This window comes from Cydia splendana, chromosome 2 (assembly GCF_910591565.1).
Source record: "Cydia splendana chromosome 2, ilCydSple1.2, whole genome shotgun sequence".
Classification (NCBI taxonomy): domain Eukaryota; kingdom Metazoa; phylum Arthropoda; class Insecta; order Lepidoptera; family Tortricidae; genus Cydia; species Cydia splendana.
In genome coordinates this window covers 12,085,401-12,113,356 of record NC_085961.1, presented here as the reverse complement: position 1 = coordinate 12,113,356, position 27,956 = coordinate 12,085,401, and the positions used below count along the sequence as shown (strand labels likewise).

At 36.3% G+C, this 27,956-nt stretch overlaps 1 protein-coding gene and 1 long non-coding RNA gene across 2 annotated transcripts in view; both read left to right on the top strand.

Moving 5' to 3' along the window:
* LOC134803971 (uncharacterized) overlaps positions 1–27,956 on the top strand; it is a 460,442-nt gene that overhangs the window by 254,464 nt on the left and 178,022 nt on the right. The gene's annotated exons all lie outside the window — the stretch shown is intronic.
* Positions 22,087–27,956, top strand: part of LOC134804118 (uncharacterized) — an 805,015-nt gene continuing 799,145 nt past the window's right edge. The window contains exon 1 of the long non-coding RNA XR_010146072.1: positions 22,087–22,340. This is a non-coding gene — a long non-coding RNA (uncharacterized LOC134804118). The remainder of the gene's footprint in view (positions 22,341–27,956) is intronic.

Below are 27,956 nucleotides of genomic sequence, written 5' to 3'. Positions count from 1 at the left end.
CTTGAGACTTTATTGGCGAAGATTGAGGGTCCAGGTTCAGGTCCAGCGGCACCCAGTGGCAGTGCGGAGGTTTTAAATCAAAATCCTTTGGTCTCAGGAAGTAGTTCTGAAATGTTAACAAGCGGTATTAGGGAAATGCAGGTTCAGTGCTCAAGTGATTTGAATATTTCAAAATGGCAGGTTAAATTTAATGGTTTAACAGACCCGCGCTCATTTTTGGAGCGCGTGGAGGAGTTAAAGGAAGCAAATGGGGTTTCAGATGCCAAACTATTTAGGGCGGCACCACATTTATTTGTAGACTCGGCGTTGTTGTGGTTCAGAGGTGTCAAGGGTTCGGTTTCAAGTTGGCAGGATTTAAAGTCACTTTTATTAGATGAGTTTGTCCCCGGTGACTATGATTTTAGGCTGAGACAGGAAATTCAAGCTAGAACACAGGGGGAAAACGAACCCATCCATTTATATTTTGCGGTAATGTCAGGAATGTTTGCAAGATTAAAATCAGACTTACCGGAGGAGGCGAAACTGGACATCTTGTTGCACAACATTCGCCCACATTTTACTCAGCAGTTGGCATTGGTGGATATTAAGTCGGTCGCCGAACTGAAGGCTTATTGTCGCAAGGTTGAGTTTTCACAGCAAAGGGCGAAGTTATTTGTAGAACCGCCCAAGGTCAGCGAGCATACACTTTGTCGTGATCACGTTTATAAAGGCTCCAGTGCCAAGCAACCTCAGGTGAATGCCATCGCTGTAAAACAAAGCTCAGGCTTCGCGACCAAGTCGGATAGTTGTTTTTCACAGCGGAAACAGCAACCTAGATTTTCAGACGCACTTGCTTTTGTTAAATCGTGTGTTGGCGAAGTTAGAAAAGGCGAATTTAACAATTAATTTCGAGAAATCTAAGTTTTTCAGGCAGTCCATAAAATACCTCGGTTACGTCGTGGACGAGTTCGGGTTGCGTACTGATCCTGATAAGGTTTCTGCCGTTCTAAACTTCCCCACACCGACGAACGCACGTGACGTAAGGGCATTCTTAGGAACGTGTTCTTGGTATCGACGGTTTATCCGAAATTTCGCATCTATAGCCGCTCCTTTGAATAAACTTACGTCACAGGGCAAGAAGGCGCCACCTTTCGAATGGTCTGCAGAAGCAGAGGAAGCATTTAAAATTTTGAAGAACGCTCTAGTGACGGCACCCATTTTGGCGGTACCGGATTTTAAAAAAGAATTTTCTGTACATTGTGATGCCTCTTCGTACGGAATTGGTGGAATGCTTTCTCAGACCATCGAGGGTGTTGAGCATCCGATCGCATACGTCCCGCATGGCGCCCTGGGAATAAGCTGGCTGTAGGAATTTGGGGAAATTTCATGTACCAGGAAAGTTGTGAAATATTTACTGTGTTACTCACCTTTTCGTTTAGTGTTGGTTGCTCTTTATACATTGAATAGTTTTTAGATATCATAATCTGAAGATTTGATTGCAATTCTGCTGTTTTGCTACACATTTATTTGTTGTTTTTTGGAAGAAGTGAAACGTGCTATTTTAAAAGGTAAATAAGATTGCAAAGCTCCGACTTGTTCAATATAGCATAGCACGTTAGCACAGAAAATAAAATTAACTTAATTAGAAAAAAAGTGGTGTCAAAAATTGCTTGCTGGAGGAACCTATTGTGGGAGATAAAAAGCGAACAAATTTATATTTAAGGAACTTCATTTATTACTAAAATCTTGCCTATGCAATGTTAGTGGCTTAATCTAAACTTATGACCTCTGTGTGAACCTCTAACTTGATTTGACGACACCTAATGGTAGAACTTAGCTCAGTGGACGGCGGGGCCGCTTAATAGGTCCAGAATAAAGCTTCACACAGAATTCTACTTATTTAAGAACTAAATTATCGTAACTCTAAATTCGATGTACCAGGATTTTCAAAATTCTTTATGCTACTTTAATGGTTGCTCATAGTTTTAAATTCACTCTACACTTTACAGCTGGTGCTGATGCCCTACAAAATTAAAACATGGAAAGGACCGACCTCAGGATGAAAACCTTCCTCAGACGCTGCGGGGTGTCAGGCTGGTTTCCCCGAGAAGGCTAGAAGCTGAGCGGAGATGTAGAGCTCAGGGGCCGCGCACGTGGTACCAAGACGACGTGGCAGAGGCAGATGGGATGCTTAATTCCTCGATCCAGGAGGTCTCCCAAACAATATTCATAAATTGACTTCCAAGCTTTTGAAATCCGACCGGTTGACGACCGGTCTGGCCTAGTGGGTAGTGACCCTGCCTATGAAGCCGATGGTCCCGGGTTCGAATCCTGGTAAGGGCATTTATTTGTATGATGATACAGATATTTGTTCCCGAGTCATGGTTGTTTTCTATGTATTTAAGTATTTATATATTATATATATCGTTGTCTGAGTACCCACAACACAAGCCTTCTTGAGCTTACTGTGGGGCTTAGTCAATTTGTGTAAAAATGTCCTATAATACTTATTATTACTTATTATTATTATTATTAAATGATGAAATAAATTTAATTTAAATTTAATTTAAATTTCCGGCTCCGCACTGAAAGCTGCTAAGACTTCTGGCGGAGCGCTCCCTTCCCTCGAGCAGGAGTCACTTCAGTGGAGCTTCCGAAGGACTCAAGCTGTTTCCATCTTTCGGACCACCATGTCGAAAGTGTGGTCTTCCCATGAATTGTGCTCTTGCGAGCGAGTGTCCCCAGAGGGGTTCCCAAAGCAAATGTGCAAATCATTCTCGAATGACCTCCTCCAATATAGAGGTCCCTGAGGGCCTAACAAAAGTAGGGTGGCAGTCCCTTGAAGACACAAATCCTTCGAAAATTCTGTCTGAATTGTTTGGACAATTTCACTCCTGAGCCTAAGAAATATATTTTTATCATTAAATCTAATATTGTTTCATTCCAGAGCCACTTTGTAAGACTGTAATTTCTATGTTTTATTTTATATCAAAATTATTTTTTACCTGAAAAACATACCTAAATCATACAAAGTTTTCCTGGAGTGACAATATAAATATCTCAAGTTTTAATTATTTTTACTCGTATGACAACCCCGGCAACAGATAAGCATCTAGAGGTGCATCTGAATGCAACAGATTATGCAAATAAGTGCAATTAATATAGTTTGTTTCGGACACTGTTAAAAACGTTGAAATAAGAAAAAGTATTTTTCTTTTGATTATGAATCATCTCAATAATACTTAATATAAATTTAGAAAAATGTACTACGTTACAAACGTATGTACAGTCACCTGCAATAATATGTTACTGTCCGAAGACCGCAAAAATATGTGACACGCTCTTATGGATCTACAAATAAGATCGTGTCAGATATTTTTGCGGCCTTCATTGTGTACCATATTATTGCAGGTGACTGTACATGTAAAATGTAAACTTTTTTTTTTAATTTAATCAAATAAAGTATTTACATATTTAAGACAAAAAAAAACATAATAATTACAGCATACCTTCAGATCCACAGCGCAGGCTTCGTAAAACTCTAAATTCTTACATGTACTGAGGAAACTATCTCTATAATTGAAGACACATGAATCACTATAGGGACCGTGCGCGTTGGAGGGTCTGCCATCTTGTGGCCTGAATCGGAAACATTATGTGCACATGTACATTGCCAAAGCAAGTGCTACCATCTACCGTTCTCGTCGGTACGTTTGCTTGTGCATAGTAGGTTCTGCCATCTTGTGGGCTACATCGGAAGCATAAACGACACATTTACGCCTCGCGCCAAAAATTTGACGGCTCCTATGCTACCCCCTATATAGTTCATGCACGGGGCCTATAAAAACCGACCTTGAGCACGTCAGGCCATGTGCACGCCAACTCAGTGTACGGTTCCCTTGTTAATCGATTGTGACAATAGGCAGCGTTGAACGGGGGCTATTAATTAATTATTATATTCAAACTAAATAAAAGGAAGTATCTTCGCAGCACTTGTACGTCTTTTTACTTAGAAGACTTTGTTTTCATTGAAAGTCTTTATTAATCTTTACGGAACGATTTGAATAGGTAAGAAATTCGTAGGAAGACACAAAATTAGAAAGCGAGAAAAGTAATTTCAGTGTTAATAGGGTTCAAAAAGAGTTGAAAATTTGTATCAGGCACACATTTTTTTAAATAATGCTTAAGGTGTTGAAGAATCAAAAAATTGTTCCTGTAAGGATGTTGAGAGAATATCAGCAGTTTCTATTGAGAACAAATGTTTCTTTTGATTTTCGATTGAGAGAGTTGAAACTTTGGAAGAAGACATTATGACACAAATATCACGTGTTTCCCGCTGTTTATTTTAGCTGCACAAAGTTCATGTAGAATAACAATAACCAATATAAAAATCCAGGCGAACGAAGTCGTAGGAAACAGCTAATCACTACACCTTATAAAACAAAGTCCCCCGCCGCGTCTGTCTGTTTGTGTGTTTGTATGTTTGTACGCGATAAACTCAAAAACTACTGAATGGATTTTCATGCGGTTTTCACCTATCAATAGAGTAATTCTTGAAGAAGGTTTAGGTATATAATTTGTTAACCCGTGCGAAGCCGAGGCGGGTCGCTAGTATGTATATAAAAAAATCTTTAATAGCTTTTATATTTTGAGCATATGACTATTTGAACTTTTTACAGAGATAATTAAATGCCTTAGAAAAATTGCCTTCTTTATATTTCTGTACTTAAAAACTTTAATTTATTCTGTTTGATCTTCGAGTTCTTAAATCTAATTGTATATTAAGATGGCCTCAAGCTGTGTCTCAGTTTTCAAGTATGTTTTCGTTGAAATTGAAATCTAATCATTATGAAAAGTCAAAACATTATTCTAGAAAAACTATATTTTTTTATTTATACAAGAGTTTTCGCGAAAATACAATCGTACAAAAAAATACGGTTGAATTGAAAACATCATTCATTTTTTGAAGTCGGTTATAATTATGAACTGAACTTTTGTGGGCCATAATTTAACAGTAGGTGTGACATCTGTCAAATTTCAAATAACTGATGTCAACCATAGCCGGGCGGCGTGCACCAGTCTCACCAACTAAGTGGGTAGCATTCAATTCAATATCGTAAACTCTTTTGGATAGGTACGTAACAAATATACTTTAGGGGCTCAGGCTATAAGACACCAATGTTGCGAAACGTACAGCTGGCAATGTGGGAGCACGCACTATTCCCCTCGTCGTGTTACCGGGGTAATGAGGCGCGTGCCAAGGGCACGGAGATAAAGGCTAATAATAGCCGGGAACACACCTACCATCTATCATCGGAAGACTTATAACTGCTTGCTTAAATGCTAAATTCAATATCGAACTAAATTATGAAGTTGAAAACGTTGTGCCCCTTATACTCAAAGTCAGTACCTACTCGTAGTATGTATATAGGTACTTGCCCACGCATAACAGCTGTAAAATGGCATTTACCAGTTTGAATTTGGGGTTCATAGCGGGAAAATACAGTAAACGACTGATTAGATAACGCGCACTGTCATTTTGAAGTCCCAAAAAGTCCAGGTGCCAAAATCATTAAATCGTACAGTTTCCAAATAAATTTAATGTTCCTATGTAATCGAAAAATGGCATTCCCCTTATGTTTAGTTTTGTAACCACAGCATTAACGTGGACTGTGAGTAAATATAAAGCGTGATTCTGAGAAGTACCTACTGAATGTAGGTTGGTAGACCTTAAAAGAAATCCTTTATAAGTGTGAAATCATAATCATCGTTAGCAAGTATACATACATACATATATATTATTAAAAATCCGACGCGTATTCTCACAGTACAATGCTAATGGCGTTCGGTCGGTATCAACCCCACTAACGGTACCTCTATATCCATAATAGGCATAATAGCCTTGCGAGCTCGTTTAGGTAAGCCGAATTATTGCTCGTGATGTAATTCATACACCGCTGTGTAACCAGTACGGCTACCACCAGTTTTGACATTGACAGATTAACTCGCGTTTACGTAAATTACTTTCTATACATCTCGCTTGCACTAATATGCGAGTACGAGCGAGATGCATAGAAAGTAAGTTACTTAAACGTGAGTGAATATGTCAATGTTAAAACTGGTGGTAGTGCTTAAGGAGACGTTTGCACATCAAAATTGCGTTTATAATGAAGCCCACACTTGACGGCATTCATACAGAACAATTAAGCCTAGTAAAATGTTAATTTGATAACTATGAGTATACCAACAAAGGAACGGGTTATGATGACTTTAATATTTACACAAACACAATACTTAATAAGTTTAAAAAAAACTCTATATTTAGTTTACTATTACAAATATTCCCTCGGTACCATGTTTATATATCCGTCAAATTCGCAATAACATCCAAAAATTGAGGGTAGCTACCAGATCCTGTGCTGCTACGCGAAAATGGTCTTAGGAGATCTTTCCTAAATTTTTAAAGAAAAATGATTGCCACTTACCAATGCCAATATTTTTTTTTAAGTTGGGGTTAGGTTTAATAAGACCATTTTTACGTAGCAGCGTAGGATCTGGTGGCTGAGGGCAGCCCTATTTAAAAATTCACCCTATGTAAGTACTTGACAGATATCCTCGTACACGCGATATGTGATAAAAAACGGGCATTCATGTTCGTGTAGAAGCTTGAGCTCGCCAAAATTACTTATTCTATTGGTAAGGAAATGTTGAGGAGAATGCAAAAATAGACAGAATAAATATATGGCTGAGATACACGTCATACTCGTGAACGGGTCGGTTTGTGGAGACTGGTCTGTTTAAGCTAACACGATCTATTATACTTAGTAACATTATTTTTATTAATTAATTACAGTGAGACGCCTCATTCTGATCTCGTATGTTTCTTTTCTTTCAATGAATGTGTTATAATTATACAGGATTTTGACTCTTGGAGACCCTATACATCTCTAAGGATAATTTGATAAACTACATATACAGGGTGGAAAGGCACGACGATCCTTCCCGGAAGTATTAGGTCGTTTAAGTGATACAGAGACTATTGGTAATGGTAAGAATCGTTAATTGAGTAAAAAATAAAAATTGCAAAAATACTACTTTTTAACTGTGGTGATAACCCTATAGCATGTGCACATGACGGCTAGATTAAGGATCTCCGTCGGGAAAGCTCGGGACTTTACACTTTTTTCCGATCGTTGACAGTATCGCAATGATGTATGAATGACGCATAAATGTCAAATAAATCAAATGCATGCAAAAATATTACAAACAATTTTATTACTTTCTTAAATAATTACTTTTTTCCAATATTTAATACTATCTTCTTTTCACATACGGTGTTCAAATGTACCTCCGTGTATTACAACGCCGCCGCAGCCCGTACCCGAGTATGTCGATGCACATGCGATATAGTGTATGCTCTTCGTCATTTATCCTCCGCAGAAAGCACCAATTAGCCTTTGTCTCATTTCGTCCGCAGTTTCACATTCCGTTTGGTTTGGTACACCATATCTTTTACACAGCCCCACAAATTTAAATAGCCACGAGCATCTAACATTTTTATTTGAAGAATATGACATTCAATAAGTATAGTTCAATGAAAATTTAATTTCAAACATCAGACGTCTTGTCTATTTCCTACCACGCAAGAAGGTTTGTTAGTTTGGTATTGAAGAAGTATTTATTCTTGATTTATTCTTAGTATTTCATTTTTGCAAGTTCATTTGGTGCAACTAACACAACCTACATGTATTTTTTTATTATTTTAAATAGTTTCCAATTATTCGAAAATAATTTTGTGAAACGTGTTAAGAAACTAAAACCTTTTTATCAGTCAAGGAAACCAGAGATATTTATAAGACGATTGCGTACTTTTGAGTGGTTGTCAATGTCACCATTTGAACTGTCGTTGTAAACAATGTTGTGGTTAGTATTATTAATATTAAGGAATAACATAACTATTTCATTCAAGTATTGAACAAGTGGAACCACTAAGAAAGCGAAAATCCTGCAATGATTCTTACCGTGCTGTAAGCAGACCTAAAAATGGTTAGATGGCAACAAACTAGCATAATTTCCTGTCGAATACTGATTGTTTACAAGTAAGTTCATTGACCCTGTCACCTGTTAGGGTTAGAACAAAGTAGTTTTTTGCGTGGATGTTTAAAAGGTCATAATTTAGAAACGGTTGCCCATATTAACATAGTTTCTATGGAGAAAATATAGAGCTTAGGCTAAACTATCTCCCATTTCCGGAAAGGATCGTCGTGCCTTTCCACCCTGTATACTTAATCTTATAGTTCTGACACCTAGAGACATTTACACCTCTAAATGCTATAGATTTTTTTTTGTGTTTTTGTCTGTATTTTTTTTATATATTAATATTATAGGTTTTTTATGTAATTCGACATTAAGATACCATATACATCTCTAAGTAATTGTAATACATTAGTTTGAATTGTTAGTTTTATTTTATAAAAATGTGGATGTATTGTTATTACAAGCTTTTATTTAGTTTCACCTGACCGTTGTCTGTAATCATGTCTTGCAAGTTAAATTTGATCCACTTCCCGGTTTCCGATTGAACTGAAATTTTGCATACATACGTAAGTCGGGTGATAATGCAATATTATGGTGTCATCGAGCTGATCTGATGATGGAGACCAGAGGTGACCATAGGAACTCTATGATGAAACAACGAAACCTAATTGTGTTTGGGGTTTTTAGAATTGTCTCGATGAGTATTAATTGCCTGTGGAAAGAAAAGTACAGTCAGCGATAAAAGCTTGTACCAAAAATATTTTTTTTGCCAAAAACTTATTTTATTATTTTTGTTTGTATGTAAATTCACCGTGATGACGAAATGACGTGTAAAAGTGCCCTTGTGGCCTATTTGCTGAATAAATGTTGATGTTGATGATGTTGATGTATATTAAGAATTTTCTCGTTAATTAAAGAGATGGCAAAATACGGCACAATCCACAAAATTGTAATGTATGTGCCTCTTATCTTTCTAGTAAATAAGGTGCATTTAGCATCATATTTTGTTACGTGTGTCGCAATACGCAATTCTGTATGAAATATAATATTTAGCCTATTTAGTCATAAAAGACGAATAGCGGAGAGTTCCCAAGCATCTCATTTAATATTTCATCTGAAATATTAAAATACAGTGAAACCTGGATAAGTGAGACTTCAAGGGACGAGCAGATTTGTCTCACTTAAAGAGGTATTCCACTTACCCAGGCTCTCAGTTAGCCAGGTACAAATAAATTCCTGTCTCATTTACAGAGGGTCCCATTAATAGAGGTGAGAATAGAGGATATATCTCAGTTATAGAGGTGGTTAATAAGGTATTTTATAACTATCTTTAAATGATTAGGTAAAATAATCCTTGTCCCTAAATATTTTATAAAGTCTGTTTAAATATTTTTTTGAATTTATTGTGAATGATTTTCCAAAGGATAGATTTTTTCAATTAAATTTGATATGGACTTCATTGCGTCTTAGAAATTTATTAAATGAAAATTTGTTTATTCTTGTTACTTTCAGCTTTCGTTTCGATAGTTTTAACTACATAAAGTAACTAAATGAAACTTGAAGTCGTTTAGACACAATTAAGCAAATGCGGAATTTGTGGATAGACTAAGAGTTAGTAAGAATACGGAAATAGATCAATAAAGTCCAAGTTAGAGAGGTCATAGATTGACGTTATCTCAGATACAGAGGTAATTCGTATAAAATTCTAAAAAAACAATTATGAAAATGTAATCTTATAAATATAGTCTCAGTAAAAGAGGTAAAATACACTCTCTGTCTCAATTATAGAGGTAAATGTGACTATAAAATCACAACAACTAATCCCAGTTATAGAGGTTCGTTTTATCTCATTTACAGAGGTAATTCAGTGCTAAAGTGTCGGGACCGCACCATGAGTCCCAGCTATAGAGGTTTCTCACTTATACAGGTCCCACTTAACCAGGTTTCACTGTATTTCAAAGAAAATGAAAAATAAATTATAACGACAGTCTTTCTAAACTCCCTACTAAAATATTCATCAACTTTCCATATTTGCAAGCACATATTTTCACGTAAATAGGTAAATACGTAAATAGGTACCATATTACCATGTTACCAGTCTTAATGATATTATAGCCAGACCAGTAATACCTATATGATCATTGTCAAAAGGGCGCTACCACAGAATAAATAATAGTACTACCGTACAGAAAGGAAACTTCCTACAAAACCGAAGTTTGACAGCGGTTCAGGGTCGAATCATGCTATCCCTTTCTAATATATGGCACTATCCCTTTCGGCTATTTAGGGTTGTCAAAATTCAAGTGATTATCTTATCTGTGGTCGTGCACGCAGAAGGAAGTCAAGTGGTGCCAACCCTAATAATTGCTCGGAGCAATGCTGAGCCGAGCGGAGCCGAGTTTGACCGATCTCAGGAGTTTCGCACCCCTGGCGCTACATTATTCTCATGTACAGGGTGACGGTGACAGTTCAGTATATAGTCATATGAAAAATTTAATTCCAGTGATATTTCGAAACATGGCACGTGATCACATATTATTACTGGCCAGGCTATACTAAATCAGTCTGCTTATTGATACTCTTTCTTTCCATGAGCAAAACATGACCCAAGTATTAATATGGTAATAAATTATATGTAAATTTTTTTGTAGCAAGGTTTTATCGCTAACCTTAATTATCCGCCTTTAGAAACGCACAGAATGATGTTACGGTGTTAATTATACGCCGTCTGAGTCTTCATCAAATATTAAATATTCCCCGACTAGTTTATAAACCACCGACGATACCAAACTAATGAAGCCAGTATTTTAGATTAAAGCTCTGGGTTTTCTACGTAACATTAATCAAACAATATTTTAAAATAATATTTATGAGTTGAGTAAGGTCAATACGATTAAGTGTAGGTATCCCAGGGGGTAATGATAGTTGCCTTTTATATTATAATAGGTATTATATATACCTATAAGTATAAATACAAAGGGCTAAAAATCTTGATATTGTAATATTTTAAATTGTTGCCTTTTTTATTCCAACCATCCATGTTTGTGGTTTAAATTTCTCGTTGTTTTTTTTTTTAATATGTTATAAGGTATAACTTAATTTCTTTTTGACGTAATAACGTCTTATAAATCGATGAACACCGGTAGCATCTATGATCTTTTATATGTAGATATGCCATACACTAACATATCAAGCGAAAAAAATTATGCTAACCAATACTGCCAACATCACGGCAGCATCAGTTACAATTTGTTTACAACTTCATACGCAAATGCGTAAAAGAGACGGCACAATTAAAAGAATACCTAAGTAAAAAAGAGACGGCTAGTGTTTGTCACTTGCGCGTGAATTTGGTAAATCAGTGATACCACCATAACACGACGGCAAATAGTGGAGATGGCGCGAACCGTAAAACTTATTAAGAAAAAAAATATCAAAGAATAAGATGTTTGACAGAAGGTGCAAATCATTTTAGTGCAGTTCTATGTAGTAATGTACTCGCTACCTCGGAGTAATTAACAATGGAGCCGCCATTAACAGGCGTTCCCCTCTGTCGAAAATAGGCGGCCAATGGTCAACAACTTGTCAACCATATGTATGGACTGACGTTTATCTGACATGACGTACCTATACATTTGATGTGCCCCTCCCCCGCAAAAAACGGCAGACTATTTTGTACCGAAAATTTTAGACATGGCGTCTCCGTTGGTTATATCCTCTAAGCTCGCTACCGAAGTAAAAAGTTTTCACATTTAGTTATGTAAATAAAATATATTATATACTTATCATTGTTACTTTTGTAACAAAAAAAATTTGGCTGGTTCAGTACGCAGAGTATGTATGTATGGTGGTTAAAATTTCACCCCGTATTTTTATATTTTATATGTACTGGATTCTACCTATTTCGTGAATACTATTAATAACATTCACCTTCCCTTTGATCAAGTGGTGGCGAATACTGGTACTAGCACAGTTCATACGCAAATGTAAATAAAGCGGTAAAAATATATAACTATGTAAATAAACAATATTCCTTTCCACGAAACCGAGTTAAAAAAAAGCAAATTCAATAACAACAAAACCTTTTATTTTGCTAACAATTTTATGTTATAATAATTGTTATTGTGTGAGAAAATGAAATGCCTAAAAAAAATACTTTTGTAAAATAATTTTGTAGTAATCTTTGTATAAACAGCAATATAGGTACCTATTTACTTAATTGACGCGACCCGGACAATAATAATCTTTAATTTGCCAATTGTTGTAATTAATTACAAGAAAAAATGCGTGCAAGTTAAAAACTTTAATATTAAAGTTGAAATTTACTTCTCTTATTTGTACGACAAGCACCAAACAATGAATGCAACTTACCATGACACCTCTGCTATGATAATCTATGTACGCAGTTGGTGCGTCCTTGTCATTCTCGCTGATAAGAACATAAACTTATCTCTTTCTGTCAGCCGGCGAAAATAGCGGCCAGCTTTATTTCTTTCAAGATTAAACCGAAGAAAAACGGATTATTTCAGCTTTTACTTACGAATGATATATGACGCCGTCAATTTTTTTGCGCTTCCGCGGATAATTTGAGCATTTCAACATAACGCAGGTCGGCATTTTGTTGCTTAATACACGTTATTTGTGGAAAAGTATTAACCGGTGTACACTTCGCGCTTGCGTCAGGCAGACTGAGACAAACTCGTACACATGACACGAGGTGAGTGCTTCAATTTTGGAACGTGTATAACACATCTTCATATAAAAGATCATAGGGTAGCATGCACGAAAAAGTGTTACGTTGTGGACCGATGTCCATGGTAACGTTGTGGACAGATCTCCATGGTAACGTTACGGCCAAAGTATGCAATATTTCATCAATGTGTTTTTATGACGTTATCACGCAAAATTATCGTCCGTAAACCGACTGTACAGACAACCATATTTTTTTTCATTGGTTTATTAGGTTTACAGGAAACCCTCTCCAGGAAAAAGCAACCAAAATAATAAGCAAATTAAAGCATAGTCATAACACATGGACCATAATTAAAAGAAGAAATTCGTGTGAAATTGGTAAAACCAAAATGTCATGAAAAGTTACGAGTACTAATCAATATATATAATAAAAGAAAGTGTACAATGTGCGTGCCGCTAAAACTCAAAAATGAGTCCCGATACGATCAAGGAAGCTATATAGGGTAGTAGCCCTCTATCTCCCGTCCTTGAAGAAGTTTTCAGTTTTTACCTGAAGGGTGCGCTTTGGTTGAAAGTTTCGCCCTTTGAAACCCAGAAGCAGTGTTTTTATTTTTGAATTTTGAACCTTAACTTAATAAAATAAAGTTCAGAATAGATCGTGAAATATATACCTACAAAAATTTGTACCTGGTGAGGTGTCTCGGGTTTCGGAGGCTAGATATTTCTAGAAAAGTCCAGAACATTCGAGAGTAGGTATTCGAGAGCATTCCACAGCATATCAGAACATTCTGGAATGTTGGCGAATATTCAAGAACATTCTAGATCATTGTGAACATCCCAGAACACTTTCGAATGCTGTGGAATATTCTAGAACATTCGAAGCCGTCTCGGCGGCTAGACCTTTCTGGAACAGTCCAGACCATTTGAGAGTATTCGAGAGCATTCCACGGCATATCAGAAAATTCTGGAATGTTGGCGAATATTCGAGAACATTCTAGATCATTGTGAACATTCCAGAATACTTTCGAATGTTGTGGAATATTCTAGAACATTCGAAGCCGTCTCGGCGGCTAGACCTTTCTAGAACAGTCCAGAACATTCAAGAGTATTCGAGAGCATTCCACAGCATTTCAGAACATTCTGGAATGTTGTCTAATATTCGAGAACATTCTAGATCATTAATGGGGAACATTCCAGAATACTTTCAATTGTTGTGGAATATTCTGGATCATTCGCAGCCTTTTCTATAGTGTCATGCTACCTATTGGTAGGCTAATAAAGCAAGTCCGTCGTGAGGTTCGAATGTTCTAGAACACACGAGAATGTTGTCGAATATTCCGAAATAGCCTAGAATTCAGGATCCCCGATCATTGTGGAACGTTTCAGCACACATTCAAATCAATCAATCAATCAAATCAAATCAAAATTATACTTTATTCATGTAGGCCTAGCAACAAGCTCTTATGAATCGTAATTAATCTTAATCTAATTATCAGAGCAATTTATTGATGTTAATATTATTCCATAATAAAATTGGATTATTATACATATCAAATTTAACACTAAGAATTTCACAAAAGAATCGTCAAACATTAAAAAGATTGTATAAAAAAATACTAGTCTAGAATTTCTAGAATAAAATCTAAATGTCAAAAAAAAGCATAAGTAACAAAAGAAGTAGATAGTATTACATCGGAATATCCATTTCCTCATCAATAATCAAATGTACCTAATAAATAAATAATCATTTCGAATAACAATTAATCCCACGTTGTAATATCATTCATGTAGTCTTGTGTGGTATAATAAGCTTTAGAAATAAGTTTACGCTTTACATAATTCTTAAATTTATTAATAGATAATTCAGTAATATGGTTTGGAAGTTTATTATAAAATCTTACACAATTACCCATGAATGATTTTTTAATTTTATGGAGCCGAGTGAAGGGCACTGCGAGCTTATGTTTATTTCTAGTATTAATATTATGAATTTCACAATTTTTCCTAAAATTTACAATATTTTTATGTACATACAGAATATTCTCATAAATGTATTGACAGTGCACTGTCATTATGTCAATTTCCTTAAATTTATCTCTAAGTGAGTCTCTATGGTTCATTTTGTATATTGCTCGAATAGCCCTCTTCTGCAGAACAAAAATGGTATTTATCTCTGAAGCACCGCCCCACAGTAAAATACCATATGCCATAATGCTATGGAAGTAACTAAAATATACTAATCGAGCTGTTTTCACGTCAGTTAACTGACGGATTTTGCTCACTGCAAAAGCTGCAGAGCTCAGTCTATTCGAAAGAGTAGCAATATGGGGACCCCACTGGAGTTTAGAATCTAAAGTTATACCAAGAAAAACTGTACTATCAACTAATTCCAATTCCTCATCCTTCACAATGACACTTGTTTGCACATGCCTTACGTTACTACTAGTGACAAACTTAATACATTTAGTCTTTTTCTCATTTAACAATAAATTATTAACATTGAACCAATTTACTACTTTTAAAATGGCATTGTTTACATCATTGTAAGCTTGTTGCTGTCGTTTGACTTTGAAAATAAGTGAGGTGTCGTCTGCAAACAATACTATATCATGGTGGGTCTTAACAAGGAATGGCAAGTCATTTATGTAGATAAGGAACAGGAAAGGCCCCAATATTGACCCCTGTGGTACACCCATAGAGACCAATGACCCAGGTGATCGCTGTCCATTCACATCGACCCTTTGTATTCTACCATTTAAGTAGGACTTAAGTAAATTCAGTGCCGATCCTCTAACTCCGTAATAATGAAGTTTCCTGATTAATGTTTCATGACAAACACAGTCGAAGGCCTTAGATAAATCACAGAAGACACCTAAAGCATCTCGTGACTCCTCCCAGGCATCGAAAATATGCTTAATTAGCTCAACACCGGCATCGGTTGTTGAGCGACCCCGTGTAAAACCAAACTGCTTATTATGCATCAAATTATTAACGTTAAAATGTCGTACTAATTGAGAAAGAACTAATTTTTCAAAAATCTTGCTAAATGTTGGTAGCACAGATATCGGTCTAAAGTTAGTGGGGTCAGAGCTGCTACCAGATTTAAATAAAGGAATTACTTTACTATGTTTCATTAGATCAGGAAACTCGCCGCAATCAACACTGTTGTTAAATATAACTACCAAGTCAGGCGCTACAATTTCAACTAAGGATTTGACAGCATGGACAGAGACTCCCCAGAGGTCATTAGTTTTTTTGACATTAATTGATTTAAACGCCTTTATTACATCTGAGGTACAAACATGTTCAAAATGAAGGTCTCCACAACACTCTGGAGCGTTATGTTTTAATAATGTAACAGCAGATGAGGGTGATGAATTTAAATCCTTAGTTGTGGATACTGGTACCTCGGTGAAAAATTTTTCAAATTCTGTAGCTACTTCTAAATTGGAATCTATAATTTTGTTATCAATGTTTAGTTTAAGCTCTTTAATTGTGTGTTTAGAGCGACCAGTCTCCACATTTATAACTTTCCAGGTTGCTTTAACAATGTCGGAACTACTTTTTATTTTCTGACTTAGATAATTTCGCTTAGCTATATGACAATCTACTTTAAACTTCTTCGAATACTCCTTCACATGTTCTTTAAATTCATCACTCTGATTAAACCGCCGTTCCTCATATAAGGCATACAGTTCACGTCTTCTTTGATGTAAGTCCGCAGTAGCCCACTCACTAAAAACTGATGCACCACTAACTACGACCGATTTTGGACATACTATTAGGACTCATATCGGAAGACAAAAAGGGTAGCGCCTGAACTAAACTTAGCTTCATTCTTTCCACGCGGTCCGAGGTTACTGGTACAAAAGTTATTTGTTTTCTCATGGTATTTTTCCTTAATGCCTCAAATACCATTAATTGACCTAAGTGGTCTGATTCTAAATTGCTGATAACTTTTTTAGCAATAGGAAAAATATCTGTGAAAATATTATCTATACAGGTTGCACTAGTAGCAGTCACTCTAGTGGGCTCCATAAACATGTGGTTGAGATTACAAGATTTAAAAAGATTCAATAATCTACAAGACATTGTTGAATTTTCCATAATATTTACATTAAAGTCGCCGCATATAAGCAATTTCTTACTAGAAGATGATATTTTAAGTAGGGCAGATTCCATTATGTTTTCAAATAATTCAAAATTACTTAATGGCGGCCTATACACACAGACAACAATAAATTGCTCTAATTCTACTGCACTTAGTTCTATAGTCCGTTCAACAGACATGGATACAATGTCCTTACGTTCCTTAAATTTTAACTGACTATTTAATATAATTAATGACCCACCATGTATGGAACTAAGTCTGGTGAACGAACTTCCCGCCTGGTGATTATTAAATTGGGGCATTAATTCATTATTATTTAACCAATGTTCAGTAAGACATAAAATATCAATATTAAAATCATTCAAAAAAAGTTCTATCTGTAAATTTTTTCCTCTAATACATTGAATATTTTGATGCACCAGGTGGATATACTTTCCATGTTTGCAGTATTTTTCATTATATTTATTTAAAACTAAATTGCCAGAGACAGAATCTTTTGTCTTAACACCTAGTTTAAATCTATTAAATCATTGGTTATGACTGGAACCAATTCCATGTTCATACTGGGCTGCTCAATAGGAGCAGAATTGTCTGCCAAATTCTTGGCAGAAATGTCAAGTAAATATGATAGCGATAAAGCTATTTGTCTTTTGTAATAATTTGAAAGGCAACACTTGCCTTTAGTCAAAAACACCATAGGCATATGGTATTTACTAACAAAATTGTTAGTGTCAATTATGCTAAACTTACTACTATATGTACAAAGATTATATAGAGATATATTTAACTTATGTCTAGTGGTATTTTCTGCCTCTGACATTTGCTCACAATAGGGGAATGTGAAAAAAATAATTTCATGCACTGCAAGCGAGTTTAACTGTTCAAAGTATTTAATTAAATTATTTTTGTTCACATTACCCCTATTCCCCATAAGAATAAGCAGTGTTGTCTTAGAATTAATATTACTGTCATTTAAAATTTGTTTTAAGATATTTTCAAAGCTACTGTGAGGCAGACAATTGCTGATTGTACTAAGTCCCTTTAGGTAAAAGCTTAAAAATGAGCTCATATTGCTTCCAATTTCATCAGAATACATAATAACATTAGGTTTAGGTGTGCTTTGTTGTGTAGTGTGGAAGGAGCTATTATCATTTACATGCTGTTGTGGTAAACCGTCACACAGGCTTAGGTCGAGTAAACTGGTCGACGAATGTTCAGTCACTGCACATGACTGGGCATTGGTCAGTGACTCAAACCGTTCTGAATTAAGCTTAATCTGGGATATTAAATCATCCATGGCCAAAGAATATTCATTAATCACCTTTTTAGAACTCTCATTTATTTTTTCTAAGGATTCTATGGAATCCTCCAAACTCTGAATTTTTAATTTTAAAGTCTGTGTGTCGGTTTCATATTGCAATTGACTATTTTCTAACTGGGCAGAATATAAATCTAACTTATCCACTAAATTAACATTAATTTTACAAAATCTCAATTTTGTAAAAAACAATTTATTTATTTTTGACAAGTTTCGGTTTTTTTTTATTAGTCTATTTAATTTAATATATTTCTTTAGTTTGTTCCCGCTGCAATTTACTAACCTTGGTGTGGTAGTATCATAGGCTAAATCTGTAGGGGCCACAAGGTTTTCAATTGGTGCGGCAACCAACTGAGAGTCGGGCCGGACCAGTTCTTCGAACAAGCTCTGAGAGTGTGCCACTGCTGCATTGTGTTGGGCCTCCTGTAGCTCATAGATTTGTTCGTGGGCGTCGTGCAGTGCTCTCTCCAATGAGTTGATGTCCTTCAGGGCCTGCTCATACGCAGCACTACACTCAGTGAACCTGTCAACCGTCTCCTGAAGCCGGGCCCGCTCTGAATTTACATTATTGTAGTCAGTTTCTAATGAGCAAAGTTCCTTTTTAAGCTTATCATTGCTATTAAGTACTAATAATAGTTCCTTCTCACTGTCTTCCCTTTCACTGAGCAATTGAGCACAAGATTCCTTGGATATTTTCAACTCCAGCAAGGTAAGTTGGAGTTTATCAGTCTCCTGCTGGCGAGCCGCTGCGGCTGCTCTGCGGGTAAGCATTGTAGACAGTTTTGCAATTGAAATTAAACCCAAAAATAAACAAGGAATCGCTCACTCAAGCTAAGTGATATTTAGGTACGTACTTACGTGAAATAGTGACGATTGACTGTATCTACACTGCGTTCTAACCCTGTACAATGATCAACGCTTTATTATAAACACACTTAGTAAATATTTGTGATAAAAAAAAACCCAGAAAGGAATCCAAGGCGAAAGCAGGTTTCAAATTTATAACCTGTAACGGCTACAAATCTGAGATATTACAAGACACTAGTAAACGTCACTAAAGCACTTCACTTATTATGTATACATAAAACTTAATGTTAAAACTATTTGATTCACACTTTTAATGCTTAATATTACATGAAATATCATTAAAATTAAAATAATTACAAGGGACCTAGCAAAATCAGCTGCTTATCGTTTGACAGCCGGGGTTGCCATCCCCCATCCAAATGTTGTGGAATGTTCTAGAACATTGTGAATTATTTGAAGCCTTTTTTGTATTTCCGTGAAGAATATTCCCATTTTTACCTGAAGGGTGTGCTTTTAAAGATAAAGGGCAGATATTTTAACCCTCTAGACATTTTTAGAACAGTCCACTGGCATTCGAGAGTGTTCGGGATCATTCTACAACATTTCAGAACTTTCTGGAATGTTGTCGAATGGTCGAGAACATCCTAGATCATTTTGGAATATTCCAGAACACTCTCGAATTTGTGGAATATTCTGGAACATTGTGGCCCATTCGAAGCCTTTTTTTTATGGGGTGGAGCTACAGAACATTCTGGAATATTGTCGAATGTTCGAGAACATTCTAGATCATTGTGGAACATTCCAGAACAATTTCAAATGTGGAATATTCTGGACCATTCGAAGCCTTTTGGTAGGGGTATATAAAGCAAGACCGTGGTGAAGTTCAAATGTTCGAAAACATTCCGGAATATTCGGGAATGTTGTCGAATATTCCGAAATAACCTAGAATCCAGGACCCCAGATCATTGTGGAACGTTCCAGAACACATTCATTCATGTTGTGGAATATTCAAGAACATTGTGGACTAGTTGAAACTTTTTTGTATTTCCAGAAGAAGATTTTGAAGAAGATACCCGTTTTTACCTGAAGGGCGTGCTTTTGAAGACAAAGGGCAGATAATTTCACCCTCTAGACATTTCTAGAACAGTCCAGAGCATTCTAAAGTATTCAAGAGCATTTCATTCCATGTTCGGGAATATCTCAGATCATTATGAAATGTTCTGGAACACACTCGACTGTTATGGAATGTTATAGAATATTGTGTACTATTCAAAGCCTTTTTTGTATTTCCATGGAGAAGGTTACCATTTTACCTGACGGGCGTAGTTTAAAAAATATAAGGGCTGAAAGTTTTGCCCTCTAGATATTTCTAGAATAGTCCAAAACATTTGAGAGTATATATTCGATACTTCGAGAGCATTCCACAACATTCCAGAACATTTCATTCTGTTCGAGAACATCCCAGATCATAGTGGCACATTCCAGAAAATTCGAATGTTGTGAAATATTCTGGAACATAGTGAACCATTCGAAGACTTTTTTGTATGGGTGGAGCTACCTATTGGTATGCGTAGGTACGTAAAACAAGATCCGTCATGAGATTCGAAGTTTCGGGAACATTCTGGAATGTTGTGGAAAGTTCGGTAATAGTCTGGAATGTCCCAGATCATTGGTGTGATCTGGAACGTTCCAGAACACACTCGAATGTTGTGGAATATTCTAGAACACTGTGGACGTTTCGAAGCCTTCATACTCTCAGGAGATTTTCGACAAAAACTTCCAGTTATCCCCATTCCCTATGCTTTTCTCACGGTCAACTATGCGTAGATTGCTCTCGAGTTGAAAATAATAGAAAATGAAAAAAGAAGTAGGTATAGGTATTGTACATACATACATACATACATATAATCACGCCTATTTCCCGGAGGGGTAGGCAGAGACCACGGATTTCGGATTAGGTATTGTAGTAAAAATAAAAAATAAAAATTATACCTAAATATATTTTAAAGTTTATCCTTTTATTACAACCACTACCCAATTCTCATGTCAGCTCCCTGAGCGAAGCCGGGTACCTCAGCTAGTGGTAGCATAAACACCACGCACGGTGTTGTGTACAAAGTTATACTCACAAGTAATGAAAATGCACCATAGCCACGGTTGTTTCGTTTATAACATAGTTAACTTGTTAAGCGCATGGTGTGATAATGACAAAACCGTCTCATTTCCCATCCACTTTACTGGGGCGTCTCGCCCGTGATATTGAATAGCAACGCAAACTTCGTTGCAAGTTGCAACACTTGCAACGCAAACCCAAGTTTCGAGTAGCAAGTTGCAGACAACTACGTATTACTATCTTCTAGTTATTAAAGCGTTAGAGTTTGGCTATAAATCGCCCTTTATTAACTTTGGGCTCCTCTAGCTGTATTCTAATCTGGCTAATCTTATTAAAATAGAAATTGTAAGGTGTTATGTTATCTTTATTTAATAACAGATAGTATATTACAGTCAGCTGCAGACATAACTGACACCCTGCATAATTATATATTTGTTTGCAGGGGCGGTCAACTATCTATGAAGAAAATTTCTGGGCTCGGGCAAAAATAACTCTGCCTGGGATTTGTAAAGACAAAGAGTGGGAAAATATGACGATTATGACCCCCACTTTGTTGTGTCAAAGTCGGTGCAGAGTTAGCTTAGACGGACTCTTAGGCATTTGTTTTAACTTTCGAACAATGACTAATTGAAAACTTATTTTTTTACAACATGAAAAAGCATCAGTTTCCCATTGACAAATAGGAACCTAAATATTCAATAATGTAAACATATAGTCTGTCAAACAACATTGTCAGTAGAATAAGGCGTGAAATTCAAATTATCTGGGACAATATCCCTTCGCACCAACATTTTTTAAATTTACCGCTTTATTCTACTGACGAAAATAAAAACCAATAATAACCAAATTTCGTTTCACACAGTGTGGGGTCAGTGATCTTTGGTTAAGGTTATACCTACACATATGTAAGCTCATCAATTGAGTAGCATGCGTGTTCTGCAATATTTTGGTATATTTTTTTAAATCGAAACCTTGAATGTAGACGGGAGTGAACCTGCGATAATATTTGGAATCTATATCGAACGGTACTATATTCAGTACCATTTGACTTTATTTTTTATACTACGTTGGTGGCAAACAAGCATACGGCCCGCTTGATGGTAAGCAGTCTCCGCAGTCTATTGACGCCTGCAACTCTAGAGGAGTTACATGCGCGTTGCCGACCCTAACACTCCGCACCCTCGGGCCTCGTTGAGTTCTCTGGCAACCTTACTCACCGGCAGGAACACGACACTATGAGTAGGGTCTAGTGTTATTTGGCTGCGGTTTTCTACAAGGTGGCTGTAGCTATGTATAACCCGAGGCAATAATAATATTAATAACTTTTTATAAACGGGCTGCTAAAATAGGCACAACAAAAGTTGCCGATGTGTATTTTCGGAATCTTCAAAGCAAATCCACGTTTGATCCTTTATTTACTTACTATAACTGAATACGGGTCAACCCAATCTCATACATGACAGCATAGTTAGGTACAATACACCGTAAACAAAAAATCACAAAGAGAATAAATTACTGTATCAGCACAAAATGTACAAGACATCAGCAAAAAAATTGAGGTGTAGGTACACGACGGTTGAGATAAAACATTAAGGTCAGGCAGGGCAATTGCGACTATGGGGCAAATGCAACTAGTTACTCTAAAAATACAAGAAGTGAGTCTAGCTAGAGATAGAGCAACATGTACCTATGGCACACTTTCGCCAGTCATAAAAGAGTTGACCCATGGTATAGTAGCTCTAGCTCTAGACTCGCTTCTCGTATTTTTTATATAGACTAGTTGCATTTGCTCCATAGTTGCATTTTCCCTGGCTGATCTTAGGTACTACAAACAAAATATTCAAAATATTTACCATACATTTGGTACGGTATTGTCAACACATTGGCATAAATTGGAGAAGTGCTAAAAATAATTATTTGTTTTACGTACTAATATTGATTGAACAAGCAAACTATTCCGAAATTGAACCCGAGCGTAACGAGTGGTTGGAAAAGTGGAAACTTGAGCATCACGAGGGTTTCAAGGCACGAGGATAAACAAACTTTGATACCGAATGAAACCCAAAAAATAACCAGACCAACGCATACCAAATAAATAAATAAATAAAATAAAAATAAAATAGTAATGGCATACCAAATAGTAACTGTAAAACATTACAAATCAAATCCAAAATGACTGCTATGAAAAAACGAACAGAGGAAACCACTCAAAATCTGCATCAAATTTGACACTTGTGGATAAAGTATCTTTGTCATCAGTTTTTGAAGAACAAAGAGAGCCTTTATATACGAGCTGGTGTGGTGGAAATACCTATATATATTTTGCTAGTCTTTTTTTGCGTAAAATAGCTCACTAAAGCGTGATAACAATAGCGCAGTTAAAAGTTTGAGATAAATTAAAACGCAAGCCAGGAAGTGAAAATACCGCCAAAGTTATCCAAGTACAGCTTCCCGCGGGACGTTATAGTAGGTACTCATATTTCCAACGCCGCTTTCGGTAGATATTAAAATTCTGCAAACCACGGAACGGAAACAAAGATTTTTATCTTTACTGGGACATCTTAGAAAGTCTCGTAAATTTATGATAGCAACGGGTCTTTGAGGAAATAAGACGCTCATTTAAGTGTTTTCCTGCTACTCCAAAAATATAAGCACCTTTTGCACGAAATCAGCTGGAAGTTTACTTGACTGGACTTTGACTCAAGTGTATGGTAGATGGGACGTAACTACCAAATTGTCCACTTTGCTTATTCGATTTACGTACTCAACTAAGTATTTAGCTGTATTGACGAGTCGCAGTTTTTAATGTTTTTGTAGCACCGAAATTAAATCCATAAAAACTACATAAGTATACTTTCGTGACGTAGGTACAGATAGACGATTTCATGAAATACAAAACTTCTTTCACCTCAGTAACTTTTTTATAGCAAAATCTGAATTGAAAGGTAGGAGTGCTTACTTCGCTGAATAAGAAGTGTATTCACGTGTAACACGAGACGGCGGCGACGCGATCGGCCGAGATATAAGGCACAGCTGAGACGCGTCAATTCCAGGAATTATTCACATCAGACAGAGCATATTACCTACGTATTTCAAATAAATTCGTCTAAATCCCTATAAGTATGTAACTTTATATACCAGTAACCATGTAGTGTTTGAGCTCGGGTGGACGTTGCGCACGCTCTGCTGCCACTAAATCTCATTAAGGTGGTTGCAACCGCTTGCGGCACTGTGCTGACAATTAACTGAAAATGTGTTAGAATATTTAAGCAGAGGGTGACCTACAGTTTTTTCTCTGGCAAGTCGTGATATGGTTCATTTCGTGACATGACCACTAATGTCAGAGCGTATGAAATCCTTTTCAATTGCCGATTCTCTAAAGTTAGATGTTAATGTTAAGAGCCCATCAACGTGCACACTAGCGCCACTGCTAAATAATCGTGATTATTTAAATTTAACGAAAGATATTTAAAAAAGGGGGCCGTCACGTACTGTATTGTGTATTTAAAAGTACCTTTTGAGTACATCAAACTAGTCCAAAGTTAAAACGGCCGTTTTTGTTTTGAGGTCCTAGTTCGACGAATCCAGCAACATAAAAACTAGTTTGATGTATTCAAAAGGTACTTGTACGTTGATGGGCTCTTAAATAACTTGTCTCATTATAACCATAGGTACTTACATCTATTGAGGACTGTTTGTATAGAGCGTAACTTTCTTGAAAGCTGCTTAAAAACTACGAGTACCTTTTTTAAACGAAATATATCTTACTGACTTTCAAAATAATCATTAAATATATAAGACAGGCTTCTTCAACTATTTTTTGATTAGTGAACATTTTCGGAATTTTTTGCACTGAAAGGAAAAAAATGTGCCTACCCTATCTTGGAACCATGGGTCCAAATATATATATATATAAGTAAATAAAAAGCAAAGAAAAGCTTGGTAAAGACATTCATTGAAAACTACGGAACCCTACGCTGATCATAGCGCGACATGCTACTGGCCGGTTTTGATAACTATCACGTCACTTGTGGCATCGTTGATGAATTTTCGTTGATATAAGTCTCAAATAGCCTTTAAGATATCACCAATTTACCTTGCGTCATGCGGTAATGTTTTAAGGGAATTAATTTTTAACCAACTACAGTAGAGTCCGGTTATAACGACGCTCAAGGGACCGCTGATATTACGTCGTACTAACCGGACGTCGCACTAAACGAACTGCCAATTTAAATATATTTTTTAAACAAAATAATTACATCATTTTGTATTTATTAATACATATGCGATAATCAAAGAAAATAAAACATTTCAATTAAAATATTTATTTACCTACCCTTTGTCTTCAATGGAGAGACTTTTGTGTGTTTAGAAGAAGGTACTTTTGCAGGCAACGCGTAAGACTCATCATCCGCAAATTACTCGAATCCCGTAAAATATAAAGTAGTAATTCTTGGGAATCTAATCAAGATGACAATCGTACATCGACAATCAAAAAATATTTCAATTTTCACTCAAGCTTATCGCTGACTGTGTACTTTTTTTTTCAACAAGCAACTTATACTCGATTGAGACAATTCTTACAATCCCAAACTCAATTAGGATGCGTTTTGTCACACAGTTCCTATGGCCATTGGCCACCTCCTGAGTCCATCATCAGATTAGCTCGTAGGTACTGAAATATTGCATTGTCACCCAACTTACATAATTGTGTATATGAAGTTTAAGCTCAATTGAATAATGGGAATTGGGTTTTAATTTGTTTGCAAGATTACGAAAAGTCGCATGACTATTTCATCTTGCTGCGTATAGGCAAAGGGCGGAGAGGAGTTGAGTGCGCGGGACGGAGTAAGTTTCTTACCAACAATTTATTTGTAAAAACTACGTCGCTCGTCGTTGTAACCGGACTTGACGGACGGATTTTGTGTCAATTTCCGTCGTTAAAAGCGGTCGGTCGTTATAAGCGGAGTCGTTCTAAACGGTTGTACTTTCATAGTAGCTTGTACTAAAACCAAACAAGTGCCTATACTTACGTCGCAATAAGCGGTTGGTTGTTATATACGGAGTCGTACTAACCGGACTCTACTGTACTTATATAAAATTTAAGGAAAGTGTTTGTGAGTGGCATAGCAGGGCAGTTACCCAATTACTCGTATCATCCCGTCACGAGCCACAAGTCCACAAGACCGTCAAGACGGAATTACGAGTAGATCTAATATGCTAATCTAAACTGCAACGATAACGATAGTCAGAATCAAATTTGCATACCAAGTAGGATAGTAATATAATATGTAAGTATATTACTATGCTAATTAGTAGTTAATCAGCATGGTATATTAATATATCTCATAAGATTATAGGTTGACTTTGACTGAGAAAATGGTTTCTAGAACCACGACATGCTAGCAAAAGACCTAAGCCTTCTAATGTGACACAAAATTGTTGGGCAACTGACATAAAATACTCGTACGTTTCCATTTATTATTATCATTTATTTGCTGTATAAATTGTATTTTTTTAAAGGTTCATCAACAGTTATTACATTGAAACACGTCTCGGTATACAAACATTAATCATGCTGAATGTATAACTAACTAGCTGATGCCCACGACTTCGTCCGCATGGATTTATATCCCGAAACATACTTTCAACCCCTTTTCAACCCTATCAGGGACAGACTTTCAAAATCACTACAAATATATTTAACCTCTTGGACGCGTCGAAAAGGTTAATACTTTCTCTTCCTACTATGCAATTCCAAGTCTCTGCTTAAATCGTCTCCGTTATAAAATTTCAATCCCTTTTTAACCCTATTAGGGGATGAATTTCCAAAAACGCTAAAATTACTTTTCTTTTATTTTAATATAAGTTTTCTTTTAGGAACTGGTTAAAATTTAAGTTGCAAGTTTTGAATTATACTTAGGGGCTATTCATAAATTACGTCATTTCAAATTAGGGGGGGGGGGGTCTGGACATCGGATGATGGTAGCAGGACGTAGGAGGAAACGGGATCATTCGAAGCATGATTTTTGGATGATTTTAGGGGGGGGGGGGGGGGTCAAAAATCGTCAAAAATAGATGACGTAATTTATGGACAGCCCCTTACACGCAGTGAAACTAAATTCGATTAAGTAATGTTCCAAGAATATTACTAAGTACATTACTCCATCTCGGTCAATTTAATCATTTTAATGTAAGTATGTAAATGTATTAACGATTTACTTGCTGTTGTTGTTGCTTAATGTTGGAACGCGGCATTTCCATAAAAGCCGAGCAAATATTTCACAACAAAAACGAAATTTACATATTATACAACCATTGCGACGACATGCTGGCCTTCCGATATAAAAGTATGCAAATATGCAAAAAATAACTGTTGTACCGTATTATTTAACAATGTTTACACCCACCACCCACATTACGCCTCGGTTACCTACCTTACATAGGTACTGCGCATCGAAATAAAAGTCGTCGACGTCAATGGAATATATTCAGTGATCGTACATTTTCCAGCATTTTGGTGCAGCGGAGTGGTGTTAACGGAATTGGTATAAAAAATTTCAACCCTAATGATTAATTAGCGTTAATTACCTTAATTTACCATTTCAGTTGAAATTATCTATACCAATTCCGTTAACACCACTCTGCTGCACCAAAAATGCTGGGAAATGTACGTTCACTGAATATAATATATGCTAGGTAGGTATAGTGTACCTCCACTAGAACCCCATGGTGTGTCCTTGGATACTATGGATAGGTAGGTCTCATCCGGCGTATTTATTTGACGTAATTATTGAATTACCCCAAATCACCAACCTGTAATATAAAGTGTTCAACACGCGTTGGCAAAGAGCCTGCAACTAAGACTTGAGGACCAATTAACCCGGCTCGCTAGATTT